Source organism: Carlito syrichta, unplaced genomic scaffold, assembly GCF_000164805.1.
Source record: "Carlito syrichta isolate Samal-C Ts95f unplaced genomic scaffold, Tarsius_syrichta-2.0.1 Scaffold308804, whole genome shotgun sequence".
Classification (NCBI taxonomy): Eukaryota; Metazoa; Chordata; class Mammalia; order Primates; family Tarsiidae; genus Carlito; species Carlito syrichta.
The window spans coordinates 636,235-644,213 of record NW_007252900.1 but is presented as its reverse complement, the minus strand read 5'-3'; the positions used below and the strand labels follow the sequence as shown (position 1 = coordinate 644,213).

At 43.1% G+C, this 7,979-nt stretch overlaps 1 protein-coding gene and 1 pseudogene across 3 annotated transcripts in view; both read left to right on the top strand.

Annotated features, from left to right (window-relative positions):
• SLC38A9 (solute carrier family 38 member 9) overlaps positions 1–199 on the top strand; it is a 100,200-nt gene extending 100,001 nt beyond the window's left edge. Inside the window, exon 15 of one of the 2 annotated variants that reach the window (XM_008065792.2) lies at positions 69–199. The gene's annotated coding sequence lies outside the window, so the exon portion shown is untranslated. The remainder of the gene's footprint in view (positions 1–68) is intronic. The other variant, XM_021716396.1, reaches the window with a different exon arrangement.
• A 5,700-nt stretch (positions 200–5,899) lies between these two features.
• LOC103268239 lies at positions 5,900–6,719 on the top strand (annotated as a pseudogene). Its single transcript, XR_504799.2, has one exon. The product of XR_504799.2 is annotated as a 40S ribosomal protein S6 pseudogene (transcript).
• The last annotated feature ends 1,260 nt before the right edge of the window (positions 6,720–7,979 follow it).

Here is a 7,979-nt window from a genome sequence, read left to right as displayed (position 1 = left end):
CAGCCACTGCACTCCAGTCTGGACAACAGAGTGAGACTCCAACTCAAAAAAAAAAAAGGAAGTTTCAGAGGCATCAGTGTTAATAGAGTGAATTCTTAACTGAATCTTAATCTCTAAATGAAGAAATAAAGAGAGAAAAAAACAGTGTCAGTATAGGTCCCATGGTCATGAAATATATGCAAAATAAACAAAGGAGAGTGTGTTGCTGTCTGACTCCTTTTATTTCGAATCACTGTTCCCCAAACCAGATTTTGATTAGGAACAAGAATGATTGTCCCCATAGACCCAGGGGACTTTTTTGGATCCCTGAGCATTGCATAGGCTGTCATGACAGACCCAGTGGGGAAAGAATGGCAGAGAGGGGCCCGTGAGGCCACTGAGGAGAGAAGGGGAATGGAGACTGGGCCTGGAGAAGAGGCCTCCTCAGCCCAGCATATCCTGTGTCCTCTGGGGGTGGAAGTGGTTTCTGTACCATAGGGAAGGATTCATTTTGTTTGAGGTATGACCACCAGAAGGAGACCCCCATCTGCTTGCTTCTGTAATTGGCAGGAGAGGTTAAATCCCCATAAGAACAACTCCTTATATCTGAGAAAAGGGTTAGAGAATCTGGATTCTTAGAATTGGCACTCTGCTTTTTCTTCCAAACTAAAAGCTAAACCAGGATCCACATTCATGTCTTCGATGTAATACAGCCTTTGTGTTCAGCCCAGCACTGCAACATGGTCATTTGTTGTTGTTGTTGTGTTTTCATTTTGTTTTCTGGAAAATTTAGATTTCTCTAATTTTAGGCTAAAGTTTTAAAATGTATTGTGTGTTCACATCTCAGGAGAGTGTACGGTTTTGTGCCATTTCCTTCCTTTACGAAAGACAAGTGAAATGTTTTTTGTAAACCTAGTAAGGAACCCCAGATTCAAGACCAGCCTTAATTTCTTTCAGCAAAGCTTTCTGTCCTTTTCATAAAGCCATACACCTATATTAATGATGAACTGTATTTCCTAAAGCTCATTTTTTTAAGTTGCATTATAAAAATTCTCAAGCCCACTTGCCTCAGAATAATATGGTGAACTCCTATATACCCATACCCTAGATTTAATAATTAAAATACTTTGCTGCATTTGCTTCACCTATCTTTTTTTTTTGAGCTAGGGTCTCATTCTGTCGCCCAGGCTGAAGTACCGTGGCATGCTCATGGTCACCACAACCTCGACCTGCTGGGCTCAGGTGATCCTTCCACCTCAGCCTTCCAAGTAGCTGGAACCACAAGCATGTGCTACCACACCCGGCTAATTTTTTTATTTATTGTGGAGACAAGGTCTCACCAAGCTGCCTAGGCTGGTCTCAAACTCCGGAACTCAGGCAATCATCTGTCCTCTGCCTCCCAAAGTGCTGGGATTACGTGAGACAGTGCGCCTAGCCTCTTTTCTACTGATTTTTCTTTTTTTTTTTTTTTTTTTGAGTCAGAGTCCACTGTGTCACCCAGGTTGGAGTACAGTAGCATGCTCACAGCTACCACAGCCTCAACCTGCTGAACTTAGATGATCCTTCCATATCATCCTTCCAAATAGCTGGGATTACAGGAGCATGCCACCATACCCAGCTAATTTTTGAGTTACTATAGATACAAGGTCTTGACATATTGCCCAGGCTGGTCTCAAACTCTTGGGCTCAGGCAATTCTCTCGCCTCAGCCTCCCAAAGTGCTAGGATTACAAGCATGAGCCACTGTACCCAGCTTCTACTAAAATACTTTAAAGTCCATCTAAGATGTTATATCATTGCATCTCTGCAAGACTTAATATGCAACTAATAGCCTTTTGAACTTAGTCACACTGATGGAAATAGTGTCTAAAGTTTTTGTTGGCAGAAACTGCTGGTAGAATCTGGGTTAACTGGAAAATTTTGCAGTGTTAACCTCTCTTAGAAGAGGAGTATAATGAATGGAGAAAAGTGTCTTTCTATGTTTGAGAGCCTCTGAATCTTTATGACTTCAGTCTTATTCAGTTAAGAGACATAAGATTCAGAAGCTAGATAGCACTCAAATCTTCTCAACTTAATCCTTGTTTATCCCTAGTTGCCTCTCTTGTCTTTAAAGACTTTAGAGACAGTTCTTACTGCCTCCTTCCAACAATATACTTGAATGTTTTAACACATGGAAATATGATTTGATGTATTTTTGTCCATTTTACAGAGTGACTATGACAATGTTTTATTTACAAACTAAAAAGCAATGTGGGATTTTGCTTTTGTCTTCTTTAAACCTGATAATTTAGAACTTTTAAAATCTTATGTTAGCATGCTGAATGACTTTGCCTCCTTAAGTTTCTTTTCATGAGATCAACTCTTTTGGCCTGCTACTTGGGTCAGTCTGAGAACTCTTTGTGTGTAAGTGCAAATGTCCTGGCTCACACATTAGAGTGATGAGATATGAAGTCACTCAGTTCACATTAGTTTCACACTTTCTTTATCTACTATGATCTCTGGATTTTCTAATTAAGTTTTTTCACTTTTTGCTATGATGTGGTTAATCTTAGTTGCTCTGATTTTAGCTTAACACGCAACTGAGGACATTGTGAAATTAAAAATGGATTGTTTAGAGAGATCTTCCTTAGAAAGCCTGTGAATGAATGTGTTATGCTAATACTAAACCAGAAAGGACAAAGAAAATTAAACTAAATTGGACACGTGGATGATCTTTCAAAGTCAATTTTACCATCACACCCCAAAAAAATGCATTGGACTGGCACGGTGGCTCACGCCTATAATCCCTGCACTTTGGGAGGCCGAGGTAAGAGAACTGCCTGAGCCCATGGGTTCGAGACCAACGTGGGCAACTTGGCGAGATCTCATCTCTACAGTGAATCAAAAAAATTAACTGGGCATGATGGCGTATGCTGTGGTTCCAGCTACTTGGAAGGCTGAAACGGAAAGATCGCCTGAACCCAGCAGGTCGAGGCTGCAGTGGCCATGAGCATGCCACTGCACTCCGGCTTGGGCGACAGAGTGAGATTCTGACTCAACAACAAAAAACAATGCATTGGAGTAAGTAATAAATGTATTCATAAAAAGGGACTACATTAAAGGGAAGTGCTTTATTTACATTAAGAATATTTTATAAATACAGTTCAGCTATGAACTGCAGATGTAGAATTTTCTGTTTCTACTTAGAGTTCACTGGGAAAATGTTGATTTGTGTTTTGATTTATCAATTTCCATGAATCTAGTAAAGAAACTATATACATAATTAATTATGTGGAGGGCTTTTAGAAAAAGAGAAGCGATCCCTCTCCATTAGGATCCTCAGGGAGGGCTGATGAAGGAAGCCGTGTTAAAAGCAGCAGGGACCTGTTCTCAGATTCCTTCTATAACTGTCCAAAGCTTAAATATTTGCTATGCTCACCAACAAATAGGATTCTGCATGTTAGGTGATTTGCTTTTATTTTGGTAAACTTCCTCTAAGAAAAGTTTTCATTACGTGTGCTTAATTGCTTCTGTATGTGATCTTATTGTTCTCTCTGCATTTTGAACACACTGCATTGTTCACTCTTGTGAATCTTAGCAAACTTAATAGACTAACAGAGAAAGTAATAAGTAACACACTGAGTGGTACAAACAGAAAAATTGTATAAGATTTCTCTTCAGAGACTTATTGAAATATTGGTATTCCAAATGTCAAATGTTTGAACTCATTGAAAAGAGCAGAAAATATTGATGCTATATGTTTTCTTTACAAAGCACTGACCTAGTTACTTTTTAGAATCTGGTGGCGGTGTTTTCTTTTGCTTTTTACCTCAGTTTCGTCCCAGTTCGAATGTCCAAAACCAAATCCAGATCTAGTTGACACCTAAACAATAGACAGTTACATTAGTTTGTGATCCAGAGTGAAATTAATCCCCCACATACACACGAGATGGCCTGGCAGGCCCCTTTTATAGTTCACTGCCACCTTCACTTCAGATTATGTAAACACATATTGTGAAACAGATCTGACGGGCACCTCAGAACCTAAACATTACTCTTTGAAATGTAATTTGTTGTCTTTTTATATCAAAGAAGAAATTAAAATTATTTTTAAGAAAAACAACTCCAGAATTTTGTGTGAGTTTTGCTGGGAAATGTTACTGCCTAATAGCTATCCCAGGGTGGGAGGAGGTTGGGTTCCATCTTTTGCGAGGTCAACTGCTCAAGTGACTCTGTGCCTGTGTCTCATGTCAGGTCACAAGAAGCCCTCCCTAGTGTTCTAATCCTGGAGAAAGGCATACACCACAGTATGTTAGCTGAAACCTACAATGACTATCCCTTTAGGACAATATGCTGTTGTGCCCTCTCCCCCTATGAATATTTAGAATGAATGTGACACCAGGTACGTGAGGCCAGTTTCTGGCAAAGTGCTTGGTATCATAATCTTCCAGAGCCACTTGAGCCAAAAAGAGCTCCAATTTTCTGCCTTTCCTGAGGCCAGGAGTTCAAGGCTGCAATGAGCTATGACTTTATCATTTTTCTTTATTTTCCAGCTCTTCTGCAAAAGTAAAATAAGGCTATATCTTCTTTTTCTTTTCTTCTTTTTAAGGCTACGTCTTTTTAAGATTAAAATTTTCTCCATTCTCGTTATTTATCTTGGATCATAAAGAGCAGGCCTGGAAGCCGGGCTCGGTGGCTCAGCCTGTAATCCCGCGCCTTTGGGAGGCTGAGGTGAGTGGATTGCCTGAGCCCGCGGGTTCGAGACCCACCTGGGCAGCGAGACCTCATCTCTACAATAAATCAAAAAAAAAATCAGCCGGGCGTGGTAGCGCACACCTGTAATTCCAGCTATTTGGAAGGCTGAGGCAGAAGGATCACTGGAGCCCAGCAGGTCGAGGCTGCAGTGGCCGGGAGCAGCCCCTGCACTCCAGTCTGGGTGACAGAGTGAGACTCCAACTCAAAAAAAAAAAAACAGGCCTTGGCTAGAGATGGGAAAAAGCTCACTCTCCAGATTTTTCTTCTTTTGGCTGTCCCTTGGTCACAAGTGATCTAATTATGCTTGCTCATGGCAAGCACTCAGTATACACTTGTTTAATTAATTAATGGAAAATGGTAAGTTAATTGCTGTTATCTAGGATTTTGTACCATAACCCACAAAACGAAACAAAATCAGGTCAGTCGGGTTCAGAACTAGTCACTGAGTCAATATTTAAGTACTTACTGGATACCAGACTTTACGCTAAGCAGTGAGCACACAGTGGCAAACACCCAGATGTGGCCTTGGTTTTTGCCCATCCTCCTGAGATCAACAACTGGGTCATCTTCCCCATGTGCCACCAAAATGCTAGGCTTTTGCCCTTTCCCGCTGCCCTGTCTCCACTGATTGCTGTGACATGGCCATGTCATACACATTTTGAAGAGATGAACATGAGATGGTGGTACAATAAATGGGAGGTTGTAAAGTGAGTTATCTTTATCAAGATAAAACTTTTAAAACCCAGGTCCAAGCCAGGTATAGCGGCTTGTGTCGTAATACCAACTACTCAGGAGGCTGAGTAAAGAAAATCACTTGAGCCAGACTCAGTGGCTCAGCCTGTAATCCCGCGTCTTTGGGAGGCTGAGGTGAGTGGATTGCCTGAGCCCTCGGGTTCGAGACCCGCCTGGGCAGTGAGACCTCATCTGTACAATAAATCAAAAAATCAGCCGGGCGTGGTAGCGCATGCCTGTAATTCTAGCTACTTGGAAGGCTGAGGCGGAAGGATCGCCGGAGTCCAGCAGGTCGAGGCTGCGGTGGCCGGGAGTGGCCACTGCACTCCAGTCTGGGCGACAGTGAGGCTTCAACTCAAAAAAAAAACAAAAAGAAAACCGCTTGAGGCTGGGAGTCTGAGACCAGCCTGGGGCAACAGAGACCTCACCCTGAAAAAAATGAAAAATCGTCTTTTTCGTGGCGCCTGGGAGCCCGTCGGCTGCTTCAAGATGAAGCTGAATATCTCCTTCCCGGCCACCGGCTGCCAGAAACTCATCGAAGTGGACGATGAACTCAAGCTCCGTAGAAATGAGAAGCACATGGCCACGGAAGTTGCTGCGGACTCCCTGGATGAGGAGTGGAAGGGTTACGTGGTCCGAATCAGTGGCGGGAACGATAAACAAGGTTTCCCCATGAAGCAGGGTGTCTTGACCCATGGCCGTGTCCGCCTGCTGCTGAGTGAGGGGCATTCCTGTTACAGACCAAGGAGAACTGAAGAAAACGCAAATCTGTCCGGGGTTGCATTGTGGATGCCAATCTGAGCGTTCTCAACTTGGTTATTGTAAAAAAAGGAGAGAAGGATATTCCTGGGCTGACTGACACCACGGTGCCGTCAACTGGGGCCCAAAAGGGCTAGCAGGATCCGCAAACTCTTCAATCTCTCTAAAGAAGATGATGTCCGCCAGTATGTTGTAAGAAAGACCCTAAACAAAGAAGGTAAGAAACCGAGGACCAAAGCACCCAAGATTCAGCGACTTGTCACTCCACGTGTCCTGCAGCACAAACGCAGGCGTATTGCTCTGAAGAAACAGTGTACTAAGAAAAATAAGGAAGAGGCCGCAGAATATGCTAAACTTTTGGCCAAGAAAATGAAGGAGGCCAAAGAAAAACGCCAGGAGCAGATTGCCAAGAGGCGCAGACTGTCCTCTCGGAGAGCTTCTACTTCCAAGTCTGAGTCTAGTCAAAAATGAGATTTTCTTGAGTAACAAATAAATAAGATCAGAACCTCAAAAAAAGAGAAAAAGAAAAAAGAAAAATCAGCCAGGCATGGGTAGTGCATACCTGTAGTCCCAGCCACTTGGAGGGCTGAGGCAGGAGGATCATTTGAGGCCAAGAGTTTGAGGCTGCAGTGGGCTATGATCGTGTGGCTGCCCTCTAGCCTGGAAGACAGAGCAAGACCCTGTCTCTAAAAATCAAAATAAAAAACTAGAAGTTTAATTATAATCACGTGGACAAAAACCAGAAGGAAGGTGCCACAAGAAGACTGAACATGAGTTACCTATCAAGGGGGATTCTAGGTGAATCATTCATATTGCTACTTTATTATTTGCATAACAAATTTCTAAAAAGATGTCTAAATCACAGAAAAGAAGACATGTAGAAATATATGTAAAGTCAACCCATGAAGTAAAGAACCTACCTACAAAGAACCCTTAGACTGGGTGAGAGAGATCTTTGGTTACCAGGCAGAGCCAGGTATAATAGGGCCTGAAGCTTATATACTGTAGTTTGGTGTTCCCTCTTTAAGGAAAAACATACAAAATTAGGAACCCCACATTAGGAAGGAGGCCTTATGACTGAGGAACCTTGACTTCAGCTTTTTTAGTTTTAAGGTAAATCATCCACAAACCACTCTGGGGTGGGACAGTGGTAGGGAGTGTTAAAATGGAGCCAGACGCAGGGACTCATGGCTGCAAGCACTTTGGGAGGCCAAGACAAGAGGATTGCCAGAGTCCAGGGGTTCGAGACCAGCCTGAGCAACTTGATTAAATCAAAAAATTAACCAGGTGTGGTGGCACACATCTGTAGTTCCAGCTATTTGAAAGACTGAAGCAGAAGGATCACCTGAGCCCAGCAGGTGGAGGCTGCCGTGGCCATGAGTGTGCCACTGTACTCCGACTGGGTGACAGTCTCAGACTCCAACTCAAAAAAAAAAAAAAAAAAAAACGGCAAAAGAAGGAGAAATGACTCTGTTCAATATGTCAAGCTTTGAGTTTCCCTACTACCTTTAAGAACTGCAACTTTTACCTAACCTACGCTTTTATTTGTCGAAGAGTCAAATGGTATGCCGGGCTCGGTGGCTCAGCCTGTAATCCCACGCCTTTGGGAGGCTGAGGTGAGTGGATTGCCTGAGGCTGCGGGTTCGAGACCCGCCTGGGCAGCGAGACTTCATCTCTACAATAAATCAAAAAATCAGCTGGGCGTGGTAGCACATCCCTGTAATTCCAGCTACTTGGAAGGCTGAGGCGGAAGGATCGCCGGAGCCCAGCAGGCGA